The sequence below is a fragment of the Anas platyrhynchos genome, chromosome 1 (genome assembly GCF_047663525.1).
Source record: "Anas platyrhynchos isolate ZD024472 breed Pekin duck chromosome 1, IASCAAS_PekinDuck_T2T, whole genome shotgun sequence".
NCBI lineage: Eukaryota > Metazoa > Chordata > Aves > Anseriformes > Anatidae > Anas > Anas platyrhynchos.
In genome coordinates this window covers 201,957,338-201,983,233 of record NC_092587.1, presented here as the reverse complement: position 1 = coordinate 201,983,233, position 25,896 = coordinate 201,957,338, and the positions used below count along the sequence as shown (strand labels likewise).

General features: G+C 37.7%; 1 protein-coding gene across 2 annotated transcripts in view; it reads right to left on the bottom strand.

Moving 5' to 3' along the window:
• The window catches only part of TENM4 (teneurin transmembrane protein 4), a 1,639,674-nt gene extending 1,616,696 nt beyond the window's left edge, over positions 1-22,978 (bottom strand). For both annotated transcript variants that reach the window (XM_072032862.1, XM_072032864.1), the window contains exon 1: positions 22,572-22,978. The gene's annotated coding sequence lies outside the window, so the exon portion shown is untranslated. The remainder of the gene's footprint in view (positions 1-22,571) is intronic.
• Between the last annotated feature and the right edge of the window lie 2,918 nt (positions 22,979-25,896).

The window sequence follows — 25,896 nt, the reverse complement described above, 5'->3', positions numbered from 1 at the left end:
TGCAATAGAGGTGGTGCCATGCACTTCTTGCAAACTAGGTTAGCAAAAGTATCTTGACATTAAGAGCAAAGTGTAAACCTGAAGATACATACTTTGAACATGAGAATATAGATGTACTTTATAAATGATTCATTGTAGGGGAGGGGGCATCTACACAAGTCCTTACTTATTTCTCAGTAGGTCTGGACTGTGTATGCAGGAAATCTCCAGAATGGGTCAGATGCCCCATCCTCTTCATATCTGGCTCTTCTGTTTCATTCTTTGGTGGCAGTTTTGGACTAACTAGCACCTTCTGCCTTCTAACAAGCACCTTCTAACTAGCACCAGCTGCCACCTCTTTGGTGGCAGTTTTGGACTAAATAGCACCTTCCTCCTACCACAGTTATGATCCCTATACAGACACAAGTGGACTTCTTATGAACCATATGTAATAACAAACTACACACTAGCCTTCCCCAATGACAACTTCAGTAAGACACAAGCAACCTGGAGGTCTGGGTATTTCTCAGCCAGGACAATCCTAGGCTTTTCACAACCATGCCCTGTGGTCAGATTTGGGACATTCAAATAGTCCCTGCATCCATAGCAAAATAACACCCTTCCCCCTTCCTCCTGGAATAACTACTTCAGGAATGCTTAGAACAGAAGGAAAAACAAACAAACAAACAAACAAACAAACAAACAAAAAACAGTAAGTGCTTTTTTATTTTTTTTATTTTTATTTTATTTTTTCTACTGTACTGGGTCTGGCTGGGATGTTAACTTTCAACATGGAGTCAAGATGCTAGATGCTTCTGGAGTTCGGTTAAAGTTTTGTTTTTCCTGATGTTTCAGCACCAGAGGAAAATGTCCCAACATATTATGTCTTCTATTAGGCATCTGCCCACAAAGGATTATCAATATTCCCTTTTCTCCTAACCAACACCCACACAGACATTCCCTTTGTTAGATCTCAAAAGTGAACTGAAATTCAGGCTGCAACTGAAAGAAATGCTGTTTTCAGAAGTCTAGAAATGTTTCTAAAGACTGCTAAATCATCTAGCCATAATGGGTTTGTACTGGTTTTAGGTGTCAAGGTTTTGGCAGCAGGGGGGCTGCAGGTGTGGTCTATGTGAGCAGAGCCCAGCAGCTGCCCTATGTCAGATCAGAGCCAGATCCAGATGGCTCCAAAAGTGACCTGCTACTGGCCAGAGCCAAGCCATGAGTGACACTGGTTGGACCTCTGGGAGAGCAGAGTTAAGGAAGGGGAAAAAAGTCCTGCTGTGCAACAGCAGCTGGGAGAGAGGGATGAGAGCTTAGAGAGAAGCAGCCCTGCAGCCCCTGAGGTCAGTGCAGCAGGAGAGTAGGAGGTGCTCCAGGCACACAGCACAAGTTCCCCTGCAGCCTGTGGAGAGGTCCCTGGTGGAGCAGGCTGTCCCCCTGCAGCACATGGGTCCCACTCCATGCTGCAGCCCGTGGAGGAGCCCCTGGTGGAGCAGGTGGATGTGGCCTGGAGGAGGCTGCGGCCCATGGAGAGCCCCCGCAGGAGCAGGCCCTGGGCTGGAGCTGCAGCCCATAGAGAGGAGCCCACTCAGGAGCAGAGTATCTGGGGGGAGCTGCCACCCACCCGTGGGGGACCTGTGCTGGAGCAGTTTGCTCCTGGGGGATGGACCCCGTGGTACCATGTGGGAGCAGTTCTTGAAGAGCTGCAGACTGTGGGCAGCCCCCAGAGGCTCAGTTTGGGAAGGACGGCGTGCCGTGGGAGGGACCCCACGTGGAGCAGGGGCAGAGAGTGACTGTGAAGGACCTGCAGAAACGAAGTGTCAGGGACTGACCACAGCCCCCATTTCCCATTCCCCTGTGCTTCTCGGGGGGGAAAGGTGTAAGATGGAAGGGGGTGGATGGGAGGAAGGTGGTTTTAATTTGTTTTTAGTTCTCACTGCTCTAACTTGTTATCGATAGGTAATAAATTACATAAATCTCCCTATGCTGAGACTGTTTTGCCTGTGATGGTAATTGGTGAGCAATTTCCCTGTCCTTATCTCAAACCTTGAGCCCTTTTCTGCTGTGTTTTCTCCCCCTCTTCCTTTGAGGACGGGAAGAAAGAGAGTGGTTGTGGTGGAATTTAGCTGTCCATCATGGTAAAACCACCACAGAGAACCAATTCAGATGTGTGTGAAGCAACTAAGAGTCACATAGCCTGTAATATCTGTTGCAATCAGTTTTATCCCTCTGCATGACTCAACACCTATTTTCCTTGTGTATCCTGATTGATATTCAAACGGCACATAGCTTTGCTAGAGATATCAAAGCACAGACTGGATTTCTAAAGATCGAGCTAGGATTTGATTCAACTTCCTTCAAAACATGCCCTATCCCCAGTTCTGTAGGTGCAATTTTTCAAGTATTGTATATGCTGTGAGAAACTTTGAAGTTAATAAATATTATTGTGTTAAATAAAATAAAATAAAGCCTTCTCAGTGAGACAAAGATCAGCTTCAGTGCTGTATAATATATGGCTTTAGCCCCTGGCATTGAGTTCTGGGAGTTACAGCAGTTTAAAGGAATTTGAGAGCACAGCAGTGGTTTTGGATTATAGAGTAGCTAAGGTACAAGAGAAAATTATTTTAAAAAAAATATAAAATGGTTATGAGGTGAAACAGTTATGTAAATGATTAAAGCTCATAAGAATAAAAAGTTGTAGTGTATCAGAAGTCTTGGATACATGGAGGGACAATTTTTTGTGTGTATATGTTTTAGAGTTATAATTGTAAACATTACAATTTTCTGACCAGTAAAGGGTGTAAAACAGAGAAAAGTTTTAATTCTTGATTATATAAGTTTGCATCAGATTCAGAGTCTTCTTTTTGCTGTCTACCTTTATAACAACAAAAGCTAGCAACCTTATCTTTCACACCATAACCTTTCTCAAGATGAGAAAGGAGTATTCCAAAGGAAAATATAGCTGCTTTGGAGGTGACATAGCTCCATGTGAAGCAACAGCTGAGAAAAGCAACACATTTGAACATCTTCAGAAAGGGCACTGAGAAAGGAAAATAAAGTTTGCATTTGCAACTGCATAAAACCTTAGCTATTTGCATAGTTCAGCCTTCTAGCACAGGAATGACATATCGGAGTTAAAGAGGGTACAAAGACCTACCAAAATGACAATGGGGACAGAATCAAAGCTTTATGAGGAGAGACTAAAGAAGTTAAGGCTCCCCAGTTTGAAACAGAAAACTAAGGGAGATACTTAAAGTTTTAGCTCCTGAAGGTGGGCATCACTACCCACATATACATTACATATGCTCTAGGGACTCTGTGAAACTCACTCAAAACAGATAAAAGTAGCCTTCTGGAACCTTTGGAATCTGTTGCTACAGAAGACTGTGATACAAGCAACATCAGCAAGTTTAAAAAGATGAACCACTAATGAACTACATGGACAGGCAAAGAGGACAAGCAACCTTGTCCTCTAATATCACTATTACGATGACTGGTGAAAAATGTGTCTATAGGTTTCATATGCTTTTCCTAAGGAGACTTTCTTCTATTGCCTTTTAGGCTAGATGAACTATTGGTCTGATAAAGTATGTCAGTTTTTATATTCTCTTCTTCTTCTAGTAGAAAGTCAGGAATTTGTCTCCTGATTCCTAAAAACGCATCCTAAAGTGAACTGTAACAAAGTCATGGTTCCCATTGGAGTAAAAGTAAGACATATATACTGGACTGTGTGCATGTTGAGCATTCGAGTGCTCCACCTCTCCTAACTGTAACAGGGTTCCAGATGAAAAAAGTGAACAGACTGTCAGTGAAACAAACATGCCTCTCTTCTGTGTGGTTTTAAATTGTAGAATAAATTACAGCAATCCAGGGAGAGCCTGTAAGCTCTCCTGTGAGTGCAATGGAAGATCCAGGAAATACCTACAAAGCAAAACATTACGTTAAGTACATTTTCCAACTAGGGATGGGATGAAATAAATGAATTTAACTTTCAATTACTGTACCTATCCAAAATGTTTTGCAGTAATGATTTCTGACATAAATTATAAGTGTTAATGTGTTACATGAAAATGATTCCTTGGTGGTCTGAAACCTCTCGTTATGACTGATATCACCTCAGTTGAAGTCATATCTTTTAGCTATCGAAACACTGCTCTCCTTCAAGATGCCCAGATTCTACAGATCTTCATGCAAAGAAGCCAAATAGAGAACAACTAAGTAAAATAGCTTTTCGTAAAATAGGACAAGGGTGATGGAATAGTGTTCAAATTCTTTGAATAATTTGGTAAAAGCATGATATCTTACATAGAAAGGATGATAGAAGGTCTTATAAGAACTTTTGTCTTGTTTCAGTTTATATGAATTTGTCTGGAGGAGAGGCAACACACGGAAAGGTGAGGAGACGAGATGTGTCTTTGGAGAATCTTGTGGCTTTCTCCAAACCTTTCAGGTTGCCTCCCAGCCCAGGTCCTTGTACAAGTTTCTGAATGCTGCCTTCCAAGGAACTTCCCACCCCTAGCCGACCTCAGCTCATGCAAGAGGATTGCCTCTATTATGCCCCTGTCTGACTGAATTTCCCTTGGAAACCTGTTGGGGAAATGATCGTTCAGATGAGAACAAAATACAACTATGATCTGGAAATCATGGGAAAGATTTCTTCTCTTTGTCTTAGCATCTATATCTCAATTTGGCAGGTGGTGACATAGAATGGTCATTATTTTCTGTATTCTTTCAGAGAACAATCTTGTTTAGATAAAGCGTAAAGTAAAAAAGAAATACCTTTTATTAATGACCAGCTTTTATTTCAATCTAAGTCTTCTTTTACCATTAGTGAAACGTTAATCAGTATACTAATATTTAGGAGAAGAAAAAAAACAACAACAACAAAAACAACCAACCAACCAACCAACCAACAACAACAACAAAAAACACAAGGCAAAAATCAACAAGCAAGGCATAATCAACAAAAAAGGCATAATCATGAATATTGTGTGTGTAAGGAAGGGAAGGCAAAAAGAACATATTAAGGCCTTTTATGTTTCCATGCAGTGACAGACCTCTCAGTAAATCAGATTTCTCTCTACGTGTGTATCACGTGCCATTTAAACTTCAGTGTTAACCTGTATACCATTGATACACTGCCCATTGAAATTAATGAAACCTTTAATAGGATTCAGAACTAGTTAAGACTAGTTAGTCAAATTTTTCTCCTAAATTTGAGGTATCTAGTAAATGGGTCTCAACTCCTTCACCAGATAGTGCCCTTGCATTCTATGGTTCATTCTCTTAATCAGAAAAAATCCTCTCATCCTTTGTGATTCAACATCATTTATTTGATGGCTTTGTTATTATCTTTCTGATAAGGTTTTTGTTTTAACTGCAGTACCACCAACTGATTTTCAAACTTCAAAAGTACAACAAAATGCAGGGTTAAAAAAAAAAAAAAAAAAAAAAAACATGAATTTTTGTTTCTGACCTATAACAATTTCAAGTACTTTCTAGGGATTCTAATTAATACATAATGTACCTAAGCACATATCAGACATTAATCTCAGTTAATCTCAGTAAACCTTTGTATGTTTCTCCTACTGAAATTTTTAGATGTTCACCTGTTCAAGGATCAAATAATCAGATGTCTTCATTTTGCACAATTTAAAATTGAATCAGTGTTCTTGAAGCTGGATCTTTAATTGCCCCGTGAACTGTTTTGTACCATGTGTTCTTACATTGTTACATTTCCTGATTTGCTCTTTTTTTTTTTTCTTTTCTTTCAAGTGGAGCAGGCTGTTAAAAAAGTCTTTGTATTCTAATGAGAGAATGAGAGAAAGAGGAGTTTTTTTGTTGTTGTTTGTCTGTTTTTCAGGAAAAAAAAAAAAGTAACTCTTTCAGACATGCAATGTCATTAAAATGGTTAAAAAAAAAAAGTACGGAATTCATTGGCATTTTTAAAAGTTCAGATATAATAATTTCCATATTTTCACAAGAGACTAATTCTCTAAAGTCTCTAAAATTGGTGGTGGTGGTGGTCTGTTTTTCAAAAAATCACATAGTTCACCTGTTAAGTTCACCCAAAATTTATGTATTATTTATGGTCTCTTTTCAGATGAATTCTTACATGAATGTTTAGATGGCTTACTGTGGTATTCATTAGGATGGATTTTTTCCTATAAAATCCAGTTCTCCAGTTGCCTCCTTAAAAAGATTTATTGAAAATATTTCCAAACAGCAATTCAAATATATTGAGAGGCATTCAATATTTGTTCAAGGTGAACACCACAAACAAAATCTGAACCAAATGAATTCAGCTCAGCAAATCTGTTCCTCCAATATTCATTCAAGTGATTTAAGTCCATCTCCCTGTAGACTTGTAACAAAGTGAAGCATACATGTGTGAGCCTTCTAAAGTGGCACTGGAGAGATTAAAAATATTTTATATAAGCTGGGAAACTCTTTGACACACGAAGGGCAGAATGTTCTCCAAAACCTTCGCCATATTGTTTTCATGTGAGTAATTAAACAAGTGTTGGTGATACTCCTGAAGTGGATTTGTCCACTGGTTGATATATTTTATACTAAATTAAGGTTCAACATACTTACGTTTAGTTAAGGTCTCTTTTGAGCAGAAATATTTATTTCTTATCTTCAAGAATTATACCTTCATTAACTTCAAATTATCTTTGTCAATACAAAATGATTGCTCTAATCTAACAGAGGAAGTAAAATGGACAGATTCAATTGAGTAGTTCCTACTTACCAGTGTTTTTTAGGTTTTGAGCAAGTTTCAAACATTGTCAAAGGACATTCAAAACCAATATTTAACCCTTTTAAGTAAGTGTTACATATATAGAGGTAGAGATATAAGCAATGTATATTGGAAATTACATGTTCTCCAACTTTGGTTGTGACCTCTGTTCTGTTCTGTAACAAATCCTTTTATCCTGTCAATATAATGTACCAGAGCAGTGTTATGAGACTAAGGAAACTATGAATCAACAGAAAGATAGATACAGTATCTGCTTTTGAAATAAATACTCACTCTATCTTTTTAAATATGTTCCTCAAAAACACTGTATGCTACAACATTAGCATGTGTCATTAGGTATGTATATATATATATATATATATATATTTCACGTGTACTGACCATTTACTTTAGGAAAAGTCAGATGGGCATCCATTTACTCATGAAACAGTTTGAGAAATACGTTAGGATTTTATATGTTTATGAAAATGTTTTTTAACTGGAAACATAAAGAAATAAATCAGCGCTATGCTACATCAGCCCCTGCTCCATAGGTAAATCAGTGTGGGAAGCCATCAAGTCAGATAGAATATCTAGCCACAGATGAAGGAAAAATAAAAAGACAAGCAATGTTTTTAACAGCAATCATTGAGATAGAATTCTTTCTGAAATTCAGTCAATTATCATTTCAAACATGAGAATATTATAAATAGTTATAGAGTCTACACGAGTATAGCTTATATACTCTGGTTTACAAGAGGAGGGTGCACGGATTCCTGCTTCTTAATTCATTCTGTTTCTGCATTCACTTGCTTATAAGAACGAGAGCAAGCATTGATTTCTTTAACAGTTCCTTACCTTCAAATATCGTTGCTGAATTTTAAAGCATTTTCTGACAATTAACCATTATAATACTTCTGTTTAGTCATATACGGAAAAGAATTTGGTGTCAACATCAAATAACTGACAGAATCAGTAAGAAACTGGAGACTCCAACTTCCAGTTATGCCTTTATTCCAAAAACATTTCCTCGTTTTTATAACAATAATAATAACTAAAATAATAATAATAATAATAAAATGTTCACTTAAAAAATAAAATCTTGCTGTTTTTGTAAACCAGATAATGACAGAACAGTGCCAACTCTCAATTATTCTGGAATTTGTAATTAGACTTACAGGGGAGCCATCACCATATTTTACTGAAGAAGAAAAATCAAGTTTCTTGAAAGGCAAGACTTATGCAGTCAGAGACCTAATATTTTCTTCCTTTGTAGCTAGTGTTACAATGAGAGTTACATTGTTGGCTGCCATAAAGCAGACTGAATTAAATGTCATCCAGAGTTTAAAACACAAGTTACTTCCAGACTGGATTGCATAACCAACTGTACTGGTAAATTACTATGTAGATAAAATAGAGTAATTAGGAACAACATATAACAGATGTTTCTCGGTAAATATATGTTGAAAAGGAGAAGTAATAATGTAGTCATAAGACATAAAGTTAGTGAAATACTATTGACTCCAAGCATAACTAGTAATAATAATATTGACTACCAGTTAGAAAAACTGAGGATATTACAATGAGAAAATCCAGATAATTCATTTAAACATATGGCCAAAGAACTATCTAGACCACAAATGCTGATTTTCAAATATATTTTGCAGCTTTAGACATGTTCCAGAATAAAGCTGTTTTGAAAATATTTTTAGAAGGATATATCTTTTCTAATACAAAAATGTATAGATTTGTTAATGCAACATTTTTCTGGATGAAATCATATAACAGTTAAAATGAAATCATATCAATAATTAAAATAATGCTCTACAAGTAATAGTATTAGGCATTTGTAGAAAATTAAACTATAGTGGTAACATTTAGATATGTTTACAACTTTGTGTTATGAAAATAATGATGTTGCTGGAATAGATTTCTGCAATATGCTTGAGGCCACATGATACCTTCAATGACTTGAACAATTTAGCATTCATATATTAAAAAGATTAAAAACTTGTTATATAATAAGATTCAGAACACAATCCTCAATCAGAATCATTGTCAAACATCTGCATTTCAAGTAGACACACACTTAAGATTTTTTTTTCATTCTGTTTGGTTCTGTATTTCTTAATCTTTTTACCAATTGTTTAGGAATAAAACCAAAATAAAACCACATAAATAAAAGACACCAAATTTGTTGATGACCAAAAGCCTAGGGAGAAGTTAGTAAAGGAGGAGGAGAAGTCATCCCAATAGTCTGTAAGCAAACTGCATGTGTTTCAAATATAAAAGCACACATCAAAGACAAAAATGTAGGTCATGATAATGCAATGGCAGATTCTGTCGTGAAAGCTGCAGTTCTGTAATGGTCTTATCATGACAAAGAGTAGAAAAATAAATAAATAATAATAATTCAGAGTAAATTCCTACTACTACATTGTTACCAAAAGGATTAATATGATCTTATAATCATAAACATGGAAATACTCCACAGGATTAAAACAAACAAACAAACAAACAAAACCTAACAATTACAACAAAACACCCATGTTTGTCAAAGTTATAACACCTGCTGTAATTCTGTTCACAGTCATGGTCTCCATTTATTAAGAAGGATACTAAAACCCTCAGAAAAGATTCAGAAAAGTACCACTGTATGACTGATGGACTGGAAAACGTGTAACAATGAAAAAAAAAAAAAAAAGATGAAATCAATCCAGTTATCATTTAGACCACAAGGAAGAGTCTCAGTCACATGCCATAAGAACCTAAAAGAGAAATAGAACTTTGACAATAGATAGCCCTTCAGTCTAGAAGATAAGCATATTAAAAAGATCACTTAAAAACTAGAAAAACTCAGACTAGGAATAAACTATTTTTTAGCTAGGCAAATATCACAGATGATAAGGGCTTAATTGTCACAAAAACTAATTATCATTGCAGTGTTTATTCAGTGATTTTTAAAGACAAAATATTCCTAGTATTGTGTCTAGAAAGATGGGAACTATTGGTGTTAGCAGCACTGTGTATCTGAAAAATGTATGTCCCATAATAATATAATTTCTAGTGGCATTTCTTTATTCCCGTTGTTACAGCATTTGCTATTTCTAGGTGATTATTAGACCTCAGAACCCACAGATATTCCTGGAATTGTCCTTTCCCATTCTTTACCAAATGATTTTTCAATACAGGTTCCTATTTTATCTTTTTTTATGCTTTTCTATGTCTAAATAGTCTGTCTTGTCATGAATACACAAGGTGATTTAGCTACATTTGCCTGTCCTGAACAAGGACATCTTTTCTTATCTGTCACCCTTATGATTACTGCAGAACTTATCAGTATGATCAAAATAAAGTAATTCAGAGAAAAACTGTCACTCCCACAGCCCACTGATTCTGAGGATTTTGCAAAGTGATATAATATATACAGTAAGACAATTTGGTGTATCTGGCCACGTAGAATATGTATATTAAAAAAAATAAATAAAAATTAAATCTTTTATTTGAATTCATACAACTTCATGTAACTTATCAATATATTTGCCTAATGGCAAGTCTACAGTGTCAGAAAGTGAGTATTGATCATTGGCATTTATATAATAAGACTTATCTGATGACTGCTCAAGACACTCTAAATTCCAAATGTGTAAAAGACCAGATCTGTTCTAGCCATTATTTTGCATTCAGTCTTCTGGCAAATGGATCCAGCTGTGCACAACTGCAGGTTGGAAAGTTGTTGCCAGTTAGTTCCAATTTCCTGATCTACAAAAGAAATAAGATGAATATAAAACCTGTCATAAGAAGGATTTTGATGGGCAACATTATGTCAAATCTTTTAGAGTACTGAATCCTGGAAAATGCTTTTGGATAAACTATTATCACGAGAAAAAAAAAAAAAAAAAAAAAAAAGTCTTTTACCATGTGGGTATTTTATCTTTTACATTTGTGAATGTGAAACTGCACACTCACCCAATCCATGTAAAACACCAATTGGCTGAGAAGATACCAGCAAGAAAGATGGTCTTTCATTTAATTATTCCACTCTATATGACATATGTCATAAAACATAGTTACAAAGGATATAATCTACATTAATACTAAATTAAGACAGAGGATCTTGAGCTTCTCCTCCAACCTTCTATAAATGCAGGTAGACCCCTTTTGTTCCTTTCCCAGATCATAAGGGAATAATGGAAGTGGTGACATCACCATCCCTGGGAGTGTTCAAGAAAAGGTTGCACCTGATGCTTAGGGACACGGTTTAGTGGGTGACATTGGTGGTAGAGTGATGGTTGGACCAGATGATCTTGAAGATCTTTTCCAGCCTTGATGGTTCTATGTTATCTTTTGCTTAAAGACCTTATACAGCTAAAAGCAAGTCAAAATTCCTGATGGACAAAGGCTATGTAGGATCTCTTACCTAAAATTGGATATGCAGTAACTTTCCTGATACTTCTAAAACTAAACTTCCCATCTGCTCAAGAATTAAGCTCTAATTACAGCAAATTTATACTTGAATACTTAAAAGTATATTTACTACTTTGCCCTGAGCGTCACAAAAAATGAAATGAACCAATTTTAGTTTGTTACTCTTAAGGAGGATGAGTTTGAAACTGATATTTTAGTTTCCAATTTTGACTTCATCATATAGAGGGATCATATTTCCAAGCTTTGCCTCAATGCTCTAAAGGTTGCATTCCCCAATGAAGCTTGTGATTTATATGTAATGACTTTCCTCCAGGAGTGAATGCTTTAAGTACATGCTCATAGATCATGAAACATGGAGTGTCTGATAAGTTAACTCTTGGGAGAAGGGATGTTGACTGTTCTTATGCCTGAAAGTAGGATTCATGGAATCCCAACTTGGTTTCAAATGTCTTGGAAAATTGAATGCACTGAGAATTGTCAATAACCACCAGTCTTTATATACACTTTTTAGCTGTTTCTGAACATTAGTGTTATTTATTAGTGCTCAGGATCAGTCCCCGTAGATATTATACAGGTTACCAAAAGCACACTCATTCCTGTGCAAAACCATGCATAGGCCAAATGATGCTTCCCTGCCATTCCATCCCCAGGTTTAGCAAAAGCAGTGCTGTAATGTCATTACCTGGAATAAAACACAGATAAGGACTCAGCATCCTACCTCCAAGAAAAGTTGCTCTTTCTGAGAACCCTGATGAGAATGATCAGTTCTAGTTGTCTACATATGCTTGCTTTCCAGTGTTTGAACAGCTGCATCTATGACTGTAACTGGCCATATAAATGTAACTTTAGGTACTTCTGGATCGATTTGGATACTTAATTCAAAAAGGTGAAGGTTCCTGAGTAGATATAGCAGCAAATCAACATCCAGCCTTTTTGGATACTCTGCCTCTTTGTGCCCCAAGCACACGGGGTTTCTTTGCAAATTCTCTCACCCCACCACTGAGTTTTCTCTGATGTAAAATGGAGCTATTAAGAGTGTCTTCTCTTGTAAAACAGCATGAGAACTCTCAGTTCAAAGCAGGAGTTCTATATATTCATTATTTTATTTAAGATACACAAAAGTAAACATACCGATTTAAACTGACAGGTCTACGAAGTGAGGGTAATGAAAATAGTAGAGTGGGATATAGATTTTCAGAAAACATCTAGTTTATACCTGGGATAAGATCCAAATTCATTGAAGTGAACAGATAGCCTAGTGCCTCCATCACACATTTCTACTACAATGACTGCACAGAGAAAGCTAACAGGCATTATTTCCTCAGCAACAACTTAAGTGCAGACCCAGCTTCATCCAATACTAGATTTGCCTGATTTTCTCTCTCTTTGGGATGTCATCATGGAAATAGTCTTGATTACTTAATGTTTCTTGAAATGGTACTAGCTTAGCTAATCAATGTTATTCTGTTGTTAAGCAGGATATTTTTCCTTTCTGAAACAATATTGATTACCTAATTATGGCCATTAAAAACACCCAAAACCAACACACATTTAAGCCACTGATAGCACAGTTCTTATTGAAACTCTCACCAGTAATACTTTTCTATTTCTACTCAGTTTGCAAAGCTTATCTATTTTTAAACAGCTTAAACTTATTCTCTGTCTTAATATTTCTCAACTTTCCCCCCTCCCCCAGCTTTCACTAGCAGGCAGTGCAAAATTAACAACAAGCAACAGGATCAAAGAGCTTTTTCCAGAAAGCAGTGATACAAAACAAAAAGAAAGGGATGTGGCAGTGGGTATAGACACAGCACCTGTTCGATTTTTTTTTTTTTAATTTAAAACTTAATTCAACCTAATTCAAACTTATTTTAGAAAGCAATTGACAACAGGAAAAAAATATAAAATTGGCAGGAAACTGAGACTTCAGTGTTGAGAATTAAGAACTTCAAACTGTGATTTAGAATATATATGTGTATCTATATATATATTGCTGTTGCATCATTAGGAGAATTTGGCTCTACAGCTGTATTTATGATTATTGAAGGATTCTTCTGTTTATATTTAGCCATAAAATTATACATACTTAAAAGCTCTGATACATCCTTAAAAAGGCAACACCCAACCTGTCTCTGTAGTCATCTATTTTAACCTAATATTCAATGTACTTCATGGGATTTGGCCTAGGTGACAAATCATTGTCTTTTTCTAACTTTTCATTGTTATAAGTGACTTTTATCATGCATTGTACATATGATTGTGTATATGTTTCTATGTATGTATTTTTGCACGTGTACCCTAGTGAATAAGTATTAAATATTTATGTACCCCTTTTGAAATAAATATATATAGATAATAGGAGTATAGTATCCTTTTAGTTTATGCATAACATTTATTATAATCAGAGAATTCACATTGCAGATAGAGAATGCATAAAACATACACTGTGTAACACCAGATGGGCTTTTTAAGACCCAGCTGCACAAATGATGTGATACCTATAGGGCCCATATCAGCCTCATGAAAGCCCAATAACTTTTAGAAAATGGCATGGTGATGTTGTGCAAAGAAGCTAAAAGAAGAAAGGTCCTTAAGCTGCAACATCTCTGGAAAATGTAAGTAGACATGGTCTGATACTTTCCTGGTGAGGTTTGACATGCTTTCAAAAGTGGGCACCTTCATTGTTAGATATATCAGAAAGGTCTTTAAATTAGCAAAAAACACTTAGCAAAAAACACTCAGAAACACTTTTTCCTTCTAAGGGGCACAAGATGTAGAAGGTGGAGTGATAATTCATGGAATCACTTGAGATCATGTCAGCTAGAGTCTCAGCTGTTCAAATATACATACAGCAATGGATGTTTTTTGCCTATGTAGCTAAACCTAAGAGCCTCACTAAGTTTTTGTGCCTGCAGCTTTCTGTTGGCCTCTGAGGCACACAGAAAGCCCTGCCTATGGGGCTTATGCTTTGCTGCCTCAGCATCACACTGTCCAGCAGGAGGGACAGATGAACCAAACATCCCTTGTAAGCAACCTGAATACAACCCCGAAGGACAAGACGGAGCGCAAAAATATAGCAAGATAGTTAAGAAGAGAATGAAATTGGAAGGATTTGCAGCTGGACCGTGCTTAAATATGTAACTCCTCCTATCCAGCCTCAGCAATGGCTTTCAGTGGGACCTGTTGGTCGACAAGAAACATGAAAGTCAGTAAATCGACTTAAATTTGATATAAATTGATTTAAGCTCAAATCATATCTTTTGATTTTTGGGTTTTGTTTTTGCTGAAAGAACAAATTAAGCAAAACCATTAATCTACCATAACATGACAATCTTCTCCCATGATAATCACAAAAACACCCATATTGCTGTCACCAGACAACCCACAAAACAACCATCAGGGTACCAGAAAAGGGCATGGTGGGAAAAGAAGACAAAGAAAGAGGAAATTGTTATGCTTCTTTCTCCTTGGTACAATTTTTCTGGCCAAGAATGGACTCTAGCTCAAGTCACTTCTTGCTATGGGACCTGGCATGCTGCCACATATGTTCCTGCTCACAAGCAGCATCAGCATGCTGGCTGCAATCTACTTCAAAAACAAATGAGGTCCAAAAATATCCTCCTCTCAAAACAGGTTGTGTGTGTGTGTGTGTGTGTGTGTGTGTGTGTGTGTGTGCATGCTTGCATGTGTGATTTATGCAAAAATCCTGTAAAAATATTCTGGTTCATCAAAAGTCTAATTTACATACATTTTTTGGACACTGTAGAGGCTGATTAACATGACGTATCGCAATTCAGAAGGAATGTTGACTGAAGCATTTTAGGAGGCTGGGATGTGGGAACATGAGTTAGATAAGCATATGGAGCTCAATGAATGAAACAGGAGGCTGCCTATCCTGCTATGATTTATGTTCCTCAACTTGTGAGAACTCGATGGCTTTCAGATAACAGTTTGGTTTAGAAAAATCTAGTACAATGAAAAAAATCTTAGAGCTTTCTTTATTCGTTTTTGATATGCCCAACTACATCTTCCATCTTCTTTCATAAACATGAGATTTTAATGTTTTTATTTTTAAAAGAGTAATAGCTAACACTATAAACTTGTTTACAAATAGTAAGTTAAAATAGTTAATCGGAAGCATTTAGAAATTATTTTTTATCACCTGAATTTAAAGAAAACATAGCAACATTCATCTTGCAAAGTAAAAATGAAAGGTATTTTATGTCAGGTCTTTAAAATGTAAACAATAACTTACACATGCACCTGAAACTGGATTAATGTTAAATTTTCTCGTCATTTATTTAGTTCCTTGTATTTAATTGGATACTGACATTTCTCCAGAGGCATACAATATGAGAGAATCACATAATTGTTCCCTAACCACTTTCTGTATCACCAAAACAATGTAAATAACACTCTCTTGCCAAGTCCAAATCTCCAACTAGTAGAAATGTTTGCTAGTAGCTTTCCTGAAAGGAAATCACCTCATGCATTATTCACGCTGCCATAGCTCTGCTTAGTAACTTTCCAGCAAGGAAACAGTATTTCCCTGCAATGAATTACTCCTCCTCAGCCTCAGCAATGTCCACTACAGTTAATTATTGGTTTGCAAGTGCTGATAGTCCAGAGCACAGGTGACAAAAAGGAAAGCACTCACCATCACAGTGTCAAATGATCAGCCAATGGGAGACCAAATTTCCCATTATTATGAGATATGGGGGTGCTTATTGTTTTATGAACAGCATATTTATGCCAGCGTTTTTTTTGTTTGTTTGTTTTAGTTTGTTTGTTTGTTTGTTTTTTGTGGTGTTTGTTTTCTGTTTGTTTATTTGTTTTCTCATTTTAGTGTAAATATTTAAAAACTGTAAAAAAAAAGGAAAAAAAAGATATATATATATCCAGCCGTCCTTCTGGGGAACGATAACTGGTTGGAATAACTACTGGATAACTACTGGAATAGTTCCAACAGGACAGAAACAGGATCACTGGGTCATTTAAGAGCTACTACTGCTCAGGGGCTCTCTGGGACACCTTTCTTTCTAAGTTTCTTCTCTTCTGTCAGGATATAATTTAACTATGACCTTTTAACCCCTTGTTACATGTACAAGCCTTTGGACTGTCTGCAGGCAAAGGCTTTTTACCCTTGCACTCACTTCAGCCGTTCATAAATGTGGGGGTTCAGAAGCCAGATAGCTTTTGCAGCATTTCAAGGACTGTGATGGCCCTAACATTGACATTTGATTTAGACATCTAAAGCAAGCACTAAGTTTCCTGTTAAGTCAGTGGGGAGAGACAATATTTTCTAATAGGGTTTAAGGGAAGAAGCATTCAGCCTTCATGTCTAATGGAAAAGAGCTGAATCTTTCGAAGAAGCAGCTGGTGACAACAGCAACCCTCTCCACTTATGCATGGTGGAGACCAAACGAGACCATTAGGGCTCATTTTCATTGTTAAATGTAGAATGTAGTGCTAAGATTCTGAATGATGCCCTCTTCACTCTCAAGCTTTCACTGCAGGAAGACCCACATCTTTCATAGGTGTTTTCATTGGCCCCATGTCTATCTTACAACAGAAGACTAAGCGCCCATTTCAGGTAATAATGATTTGGTCAATACAGTCAGCAGATCCTAGAAAGCTATTTAGCTGACCAGATATCTATTTTTAGGATTAATCTGGAGCTGAATACTACAATTGGCTTCTGTCTAGAAGTTACCTCTGACATATAAGAATACTCTCAATGGTTTTAGCTGTCCAAACAGAATTTTCTAGCTCCATTAGGACACCTAGAGGTTATCTGAAACATTTTCATAACATTGTCAAGTACTACACAGGACTTGCAGGAGACTCCTGCCCTCTCGTATGACATCTGAAGGCCAGGTGGATTTCTTAAAACATTTCAGATATTAATAGACAATTATAATTAGAATCATAATCAAAGAATATCCTGCGTTTGAAGGGACCCACAAGGATCATGGAGTCCAATTCTTGTTCCACACAAGAACATCCCAAAATCAGACCCTATGTCTGAGAGCATTGTCCAAATGCTTCTTAAACTCCTGCAAGCTCGGTGCCATGACCGCTGCCCTGGGGAACCTATTCCAGTGCTCAGCCGCCCTCTCGGTGAAGAACTTTCTCCTGATATCCAACCTGAACCTGAATTAGGCACCCAAATCATGTCCTATACCTAACAGCTCTAAGGTTTTCTGGAAGGGTTGCCCATATAGTACAATAAAGCGTCTCAGAATGCAGGACTAGAAAAAAAAAAAAAAAAAAAAAACAGACACAGGAGCCTGAGTCCAACCAGAAAGACTCCCAGTCTCCTATTCCTACTCTTTGGGATATGATATATGCATACTTCAGAACAGTACATGATAAAAATTAGCAGTAATCATAGGAATAGAAATTAAACACCAGAAAAAAAAAATAAAAAATGAAAACACTACTAATGAAAATACTAGAGTCAAATTTCCTATTCCCTTCTCTCCTTCTATGCTGGACTTTTATACACAAGGTTGCAAAACCTAACCAAAAAAAAGGATTCAACTTCCTTCTTCTCCAGAGCACTCCTTAGCTTGGTAGTAAACTACACTCATGGGAGAGAGGGGAGTCTAAATGCCCAGGCTGAAGTGGAAAGAAAACTCAGGTCTTCCACCCTCTGGAAAAGCATGCTGATTATTTTTTCATTATGGAAAAGACGGGCATGACAACATCACAGTGACAGCTACAAATGAGTTGTTATGCTACTGACCAAATCTGAGGCTTTAGGATTCCCTGAGGTGTTGACTGCAGTCAAATGGCTATTAAGTCTGGATAATTAAGCTCTAGATGTGCTATCCATGGAGCCTAGAAGAGCATGTGTTCAAAGTAGGCATCTACTGATAGCAAACACCTAGAGGTAGCCCAAAGGAACTTCCACACTAAGCAGAGAGATGTATAATGTGCTTAGTTATCAGTTTAGGCAGCACTAGGAAGCAGAAGTATGACATTCTAGGACTTGGATGTGTGCTTTTTCATGCTGATTTTAGAATGATTTAGAAATATCTTACACATGAGAGACAGAAGAAAAGGAGAGGGGCTTGCTGATCTTCATGTTTGTAGATGTACAAATTTTAAGCCCACTGACCAGCCTACAAAAATGTTATAATCTAGGACAAAATAATTGAGATGTTCTGGAGACACTTCATTTAATATTCTTTTTCAATATTTTTTATTCAATCTGTGTCAAGTAGTGACAGAATTTGAGAATAAAAGAAGAGAGTCATAACCATTGCATTGCCTGAAGCTGGCTTTCTGACAACACTTCTGCTGGGAAAGAAGTAAAGCTCTATTTACTAAAGCATACTATTGTGGCTAGTCTGTAGACGTGATATGAGCTTAATGCTGCTAGCGGCTGCTGGAGTGTTTCTTTAGACCATGCAGTAGCTGTATTTCTCCACAAATACAAGCCTCCATGTCTCCATCAACAGAAGCATAACAAGGATGAATACAGATTGGGAAGGGCTCTCGTGGCAGACAGATGGCAGCACTTTTGGTGTCTAGGGTAGACAGGGGATGAAAGTTCATGATGAATTATTAAGCTAACAGGCTGACACTCTTTTTTTATCCCTGCAGTGTGCAGAAAGGCACCCAGAGGGTCTCACCAGACAGTTTATCGGTGCTCGCTGTCACCACTGGGTGTCTCACCGACCAACTTTTCAGGAAGGTGAAGACAGTAATGATCCTTGCTATGGCTGCACAAAGATGGAAGCACCAATTGCAGTTCAAAAGAAGATAGGGCTGGATCTGCAAGTTACAGGGAGAAACACAACTACCTGACTTCCAGCCCCAGAAAAGACTGACAGGGGGACAACACTGAATAGGGGTTTGAAATTTTTCTGCAGATAATTTCAGCCATTATTGCAGCTGCATTGTCAAAAATGATTTCTAGCTAGAGGTACAGCTCAGTATAGTGAAAACCTGTTCTTCCCCAAAGAGGTTAATTCTCTTCCCTTGTATGTAAATCATCTGGTTTGGTTTCATGCTGTGCATGGCACTGTGAATGCAAGTGGAATGTTCCCTGTTCAACTTAGAGTTCACATTGATGCTACTGATAGTGAAATCAGTTAATTAGCTCTGAAGGTGTTAACAGAGAAGGAAAGTTCTTCTGAAAGCAGACTATGCCTGAAACCACACATCTTTATGGCATTACTTTGAAAGAAAAAAAAAAAAAAAAAAAAATCATCATACCAAAATAGCATTAAGGAAAGACACATTAAACAGGAGAGTAGTAGCCAGGGGAATCTTAAAGTTAATCCAGCATATTGCTGTAAAAAGGCTTGCCATCTGGATTCTAGTTTGCTACAATATTGAAGCTTCATGGCATTTTCTTCCCTTCATCTTCATTTTCAGCTATCATTCATTAGAGAGCTGAAAAAGCTGTGCAGCACTCCAGTGCTGCAGCACGCTTGTGATAGAAGACACTTTCAGAAATCCCTGTTGAAGCGTGTAAATACTTAACTATCTTCTACAACTCTGCAGTCTCTGTGTAACCAGCCTCTGGCAGACTCACAGCCATGTAGCAGTATTAATTATACAAGTGTTGGTGTGCAAAGTACACAAAAGAAGGCTGCTTTTCCAGGTGGAAGCGCAGATGCTGTCACCATCACCAATCACTCGAGATCTTAATAACTTCACTAATCTGTCATGAGTCATTTCAAAATCCCCCTCTTTGCCTCCAGTATTGCAGGCAGCAGCAAAATGACCCCTTTGCATAAAACACCTCAAGACACTAGAGGGCTTGGTAAACCTAGCGCTGCGAGACCGTAACTTAACGAGATGCATGAGTCTCCGGATGCCGGTTTCAACTAGCAAGCCAGCACAGAAACGCATCAGCGATTGCATTTTATATGATCGACAAATCTGCTTTGAAGAAGGGCAGGGGTGAGGTGGCCAAGAGGGCGAGCTGAATTACCTCTCGCTTCTTCAGAAGCCGTAGTGGAGGTCAGGAAGGAGGCAGCATGAGACTGCTGTGGCGCAGAGCCCGGCACACATTAAAGCAGCCGACAGGACTTTATGTGTCTTAAAGGCAATTAAACAGAGAAGGTTTGGGAGGGTGCTGTGGGGTTGCTCTTCACTTGTTAGGTTTTTGTTTGTTTGTTTGTTTGTTGCTGATTTGTTTGTTTGGTTTTGTCTCCCTAGGCTTTGGTGAAAGGAAAGATAAAAGGAGATTGCTCTGATACCTGCAGTTATTGCACACAGGCAGGTTTTTGTGCCCAGTGAGTGAAAAGACAAATTCTCCATTTTGGCTATTTTTCCTGGAATAAAACCAAGCTTTAAAGGAATAGATCCAGGTCCTCAGGTCACAGAAATTCAAACAGCACCAAGGGAAAGTGAGATTTTACACCAGTTTGCACACATGTAAACAACTTCTGTTCATGTAAACAACTTCCTACTGATTTCAGGAGGGTAATCTGATTTCCTCTCCCTGGAAACAGAATATGACCCATCAAGTTGTTTTTCTCACGTGTATTTAAATGCACTTTTTTTTTTTTTTTTTTTTTATGCTTGCAGCCCCCATCATGAGCCACAGCACACTACAACTACAGGGAAGAAAAAAAAAAAAAAAAAGAAAAACACCGGAAAGTTTGTGCCTAAGCACCAGGCTGATTCAGATGGCATTAAAAATGAAGACAGATGAAAAGGACAAACAGTTTTTCCCTGTCCCGGCTCCCAGTAGGACACGGTGAGTAACAGCCCACAATGGGCTGAGGGCTGGAGCATCCCTGCCACCACCACGCTGACATTGGCACCAGAGAGCAGCATGGTCCAGCCTGGGCGAGGACTGCCAAGGATGTGCCCCTGGACAGTAGGAAGCTTAAATTCTCTTTGAGCACGCATGAATATCTCTACTCATTACACTTTGGAGATACAGGTGTGTTGCAGCTCCTGCTTCTTCCCAGAGACTGGGATGATATTTAAAGTAAACACTACCAGCCTGGAGAGGGTTTTCTATGAGTTTTTATATGAAAAAATCCTGCCTGGGTGTTTTATTTTGTTGTGCAGTTACTGAAATTCACAGTATGTCACATTAATAGGATGTTTTTAATTATACAGAAGTCATAGAGCTACAAGCGGCTAGGATTATTTAGCTTCCTTTAGTGACTTACTGCTAGACATACACATACATGCACACGTGCTTCCTCTGTATTTTCAAGACAATTCTATCTGCAGGGGAGGACCATCTCTGTTACTTGTATAATTTTGATAAATTACAAATGGGAAATTTCTTAATTGGAGAGGGGAGAGTAATCAAATCACTTTCCATCCTTTAGAGTAGACTGAGTACAATGGACTTCTCTAACCTTAGCAACATCCATAAATAAGTTTTCAGTCCTTATAAATACCGGATGTACCAAGTTAACATTGTATCATAACGGCATTAACAATGTCATAAACTCAGAAGAAACTGTACAGCATTAGGGCAATAAAGTCCCATGAGAAGCAGTGTATAAACTGCACTTCATTTTCATTGCTGTTGACCTGTTAGCAAAAGAATCCACAAGTATAAGCAACAGATCAAGTTGGCTGCAAGTAAATAAGATGTGCAGACATCTATTTACTGCTTTACATCCTTATCTGTATTATGTTTATTTGAGGAAACACTCATACATTGCTAATCAAAATATCTCAACCTGCCAAACACTTTTATCTAAGTTCCCATCCCCTTGAAAAGTCAGAATTATCATAAAAAAGTCTTTGGAGGAAAAATCCAAACAGGATGAATATTCATGCTTTTCACAGCTGTTACATTTATGGAAATGCAATAACAGCAAACTTCTTGGATTTGGCAAAGAGTTTTTTACCAGATGAATACATGCCAGTAAAAGAACTTAAGTGAAATGAAAAGCCTGCCTCACTTCTCTTTTCTAAGGAGGTATGCTGCAGTCCAGAGCATTCTGAAAGTTAATGAAAGTCTTTTTTTTTTTTTCCTAAATTTCAGAACATGTGTGCAAAATTCAGCTGGCAGTGCATGCACAAACCATATTTAATAAACACATCAATTTGAAAGCAATGTTCCATGTCCACAGTTAAACAGCTGATGACTGGAAATTTTGCCCTGATAGAAATAATAGTATTTTATTTGCTTGTAATATGAAATGCAGCCAGAGTTGTCATCTTCCCTGAAAGTTTAATCCAATCATACAATTTTAGCCCTTAACAAAAAATCTGCATTTTTTACTGAGGGGAAAGAAAATAAAACAAGAACAACAACAACAAAATAAAAAGGTACCTGGCCATTTCTTTCTATTGATATGCTTTGCTAAAGCCATGCTCCAGCAGCCCACAGTGTAAAACTGCATAGACCAGGAATGTCTGCAAGTGAGATGCACAGATAGAAACATTCAGCATAAGATGTAAGGCAAAGAAGACTGCAACATACCTTCAGCAGTGTGATCCTTCCTTCCCAGCCAGCCAGTTCTCAAGGATATACACTACTGATGGGACTAGGAAAGTAATTGTAAATGGACTACTAATAAGTAGATTCATGAAACCAGATGTGACAGCAGGGTGTCACTAGGTCCTTTTTAAACTTGCCTCCAGTGCTGTCTCCTAGTTCCTCCAGACAGAATTAGACAGTTGCTGCTAGGATCAGAGCTGAAGAAGCAAGGGTGCTTTTTGACTGCAGTTGCTAATGCTCCACTTTCAGGGAAAGCGCAGAAGTATGTGTGTGCCTGCACTAACTGCACACACTCATCAGCCTGCTACAAGCAGGGAGATGTGATATGCATACTGAAAGAGCTGTGCAGGGAGGAGTAGTTCAGAAGCACACCCAAGCCTGTTCTGGTTGTAATTGCACCCTACTGACCTCCCTGGGCTGGATCACTGCTGGATAATTCATCAATAAGTCTATCAGTCAATGAGCAATAGATCTGAAATAGTGCATTAGGGGAGGGGAGAGGAGGGAACAAACACAGCTCCAGACCTTCATGCAGCAAACTTTCGAGACAGCTGTTTTACATTTCTCTGCCCTTAACATTCCCACTGCAAATGTCATGGTCCATAGGTGAAGGCAATTGGATTTCATTTTAATTAATAATATGAAAGAGGATTTCTTTAGCCATGGTAAAGCATATTTTTAACTAGAGTCCTTTATGAGAACTGCTATTATCCCAGGGGTTACCAGTGAATCAACAGATCCCAGCTGTAACAATGCCCCACAGGTGTTGTACTGATTCACTCTTAAAAAAAAAATAAAATAAAAAATAATAATAATAAAAAAAAAACTTACAGTCAGATTGGATCTGACAAACACTAGAAATATCAGTATCTTTACTTTTCAGGGGAAAAAAAAACAGTTTCAGAGAGGGAAAAGATATGGCCAAGGTCACACATACACAATCTGAATCCAGATCTCCTACATCCTGTTTCAGTTTCCTATAAATAAAACTAGACTGTTTCTGTAGATGAGAATTACTAACTTGTGGTAACAGGCTGCCACCATCAACAAGCTTTGGTATGAGCCAAAGTGGCAACTGTCCATCTTACCACATTCTATCTTTATGTCTTCAGGTCAGTTCATTTTTAACAGCAATATCATAATAGGACAGCACTGTTAAAATGCAATGTTTTCATATGAATTTGACAGTGCAGGCTTGACAGGTGATTCTTCTGCTGGAATGTGTTCCAGTCTTCTCCTAGAAAAGTGAGCTGTATTGTCAGCTCACATATTTGTTTAAACGAAGCTGTAGCATTAAAATTGTTTCACCTGGGCACCCTCTGCTTTCTACATATCAGTCCTCCTCTAGATCCCATGGTGGTGCATTGGTTTCAGAATGACTTGATGGGGAAGAAAAATGTACAAGGAGTCATCAGCAGCAGGGTCTGGCAGCCTTGGGGTAGTTCTGGAGATCATCCATCCCAGTACTCTTCATATCCTTCTTTAATTATGAGGTGTGATCTTATCAGATCTGATCTTTCTATAGCTGCAGGCCATATAAAAGTCTTCAGAGACATGAAAAATCTTCAGAGACTCCCTGTAGTAGCAGTATGTCTGCAGGGAATATTACCTTAGTTAAGGGAAGAGTTTCTTTTTGGCTACTGTTGTTTACAGACTACTGGACAGAACAAACAGCCTCAAGTTCGTTGTGTTTGCAGTCTTAATGAACAAACAAGACGAGACAGACACACTGTAGCAGAGCTTGCAAAATGCAGTAATATTAAAAAACTACAGGATCAAACCTACGTCTCTCTTCTATAAATGTATTATTATTAACTGCTATTATATGATGTCAGTAAAATAACTCAGTACTATCTTAGTTCACGTCTACATTGACATTAATGAGAATTTTCCTACAGGGAGAAGAATTTGGTCCCTGAAAAACAGTTTTGGAAATCCAAGAGGAATAGTTTTGTGGAACATTTTCAGAGATGTTAAATATGGCTAATTTAATTTGATTACCTATCACATTTAGCTGCAAGCAAACATTTAAGCTCCTATCCAGCATCACATCTGGCAATTTGGGGCAGTTCTATTGTGTTGTTCTTTTTTCTCTCCTCTCCTCTCCTCTCCTCTCCTCTCCTCTCCTCTCCTCTCCTCTCCTCTCCTCTCCTCTCCTCTCCTCTCCTCTCCTCTCCTCTCCTCTCCTCTCCTCTCCTCTCCTCTCCTCTCCTCTCCTCTCCTCTCCTCTCCTCTCCTCTCCTCTCCTCTCCTCTCCTCTCCTCTCCTTCTCTTTTTTTTTTTTTTTTCTTCCTACTCCAGAAAAAGAAGATCCTAAGAGAACAGCAAAGCTGCAAACATTTAAAGAGGAAATGCCAAAAAACAGGCAGCCCAACAGGAATAGTTCTGGGAGCAAAATCACTGCTCAGAAGGCATAAACTTTTCCAGATATCTCTGAAATGTTGGCATCATATAGGATTGTTCTGATCTTAAGACTAGCATGTACTTTAGGTTCTGGAGATGCAAATAAGTGTTGGAAAGAGTGAAATGTGGTGGGAAAAGATCTGTGCAGAAGCATTTGTGGCACTTGTGAATGATGCAAGGGGCTAGGATCAGAAATAATGGAATGTGGGTGGGATAAGAGATGATGATAACTTCTTTGGCATGTGCTACATTGACGGGAGCACATCGACCTGGAGTACAGTGACCAAACATGGATCTCCTTGTCCTCCAACTTGACCAGAAGTTACATAAAAGATGAAAGTCCTGTCCTCCCTCTCAGCTAGTTGGCATCTCTATGAAAATAAGCTCCCGTTTATTGTTGACAGTCCTGCCTGAACTCATGGCTGACAATTTTCTTTGAATGTTGTTAGCATGGCACCATGCTCTGGACAGTTATTGCTGCCTCTCAGTGGTGTAGACTTACACAGGCTCAGTGCCAGGCTAATCACGTCATGGGTCATTGTTGTTCTGGTTATTATTATATCTTTATTGTTGCAGCGTAAAATACAATACAATACAATAAAACACAATACAATACAATAGAAAGAATAGAAGAGAAAAACATTCCAAGAATGGGTTTTATTGCATGTTAACCTGGGTTCAGAACAGATTCTAGGAGTTCTGGGATTTTTTTCAGATCTTTGACAAAATGTACAAGCCACATTGAACACTAAATAAACTACTAGTGATTTGAAAAAAAAAAAAAATACACACACAAATTTAAACATTCCTCAAATCAATATTTCTCTACAGAAAAAAAAACAACCTCCCTTACAAAAAATCTTTTTTCCTTCAAGATGGGATCTCTTAATGAAAATATCTTCTC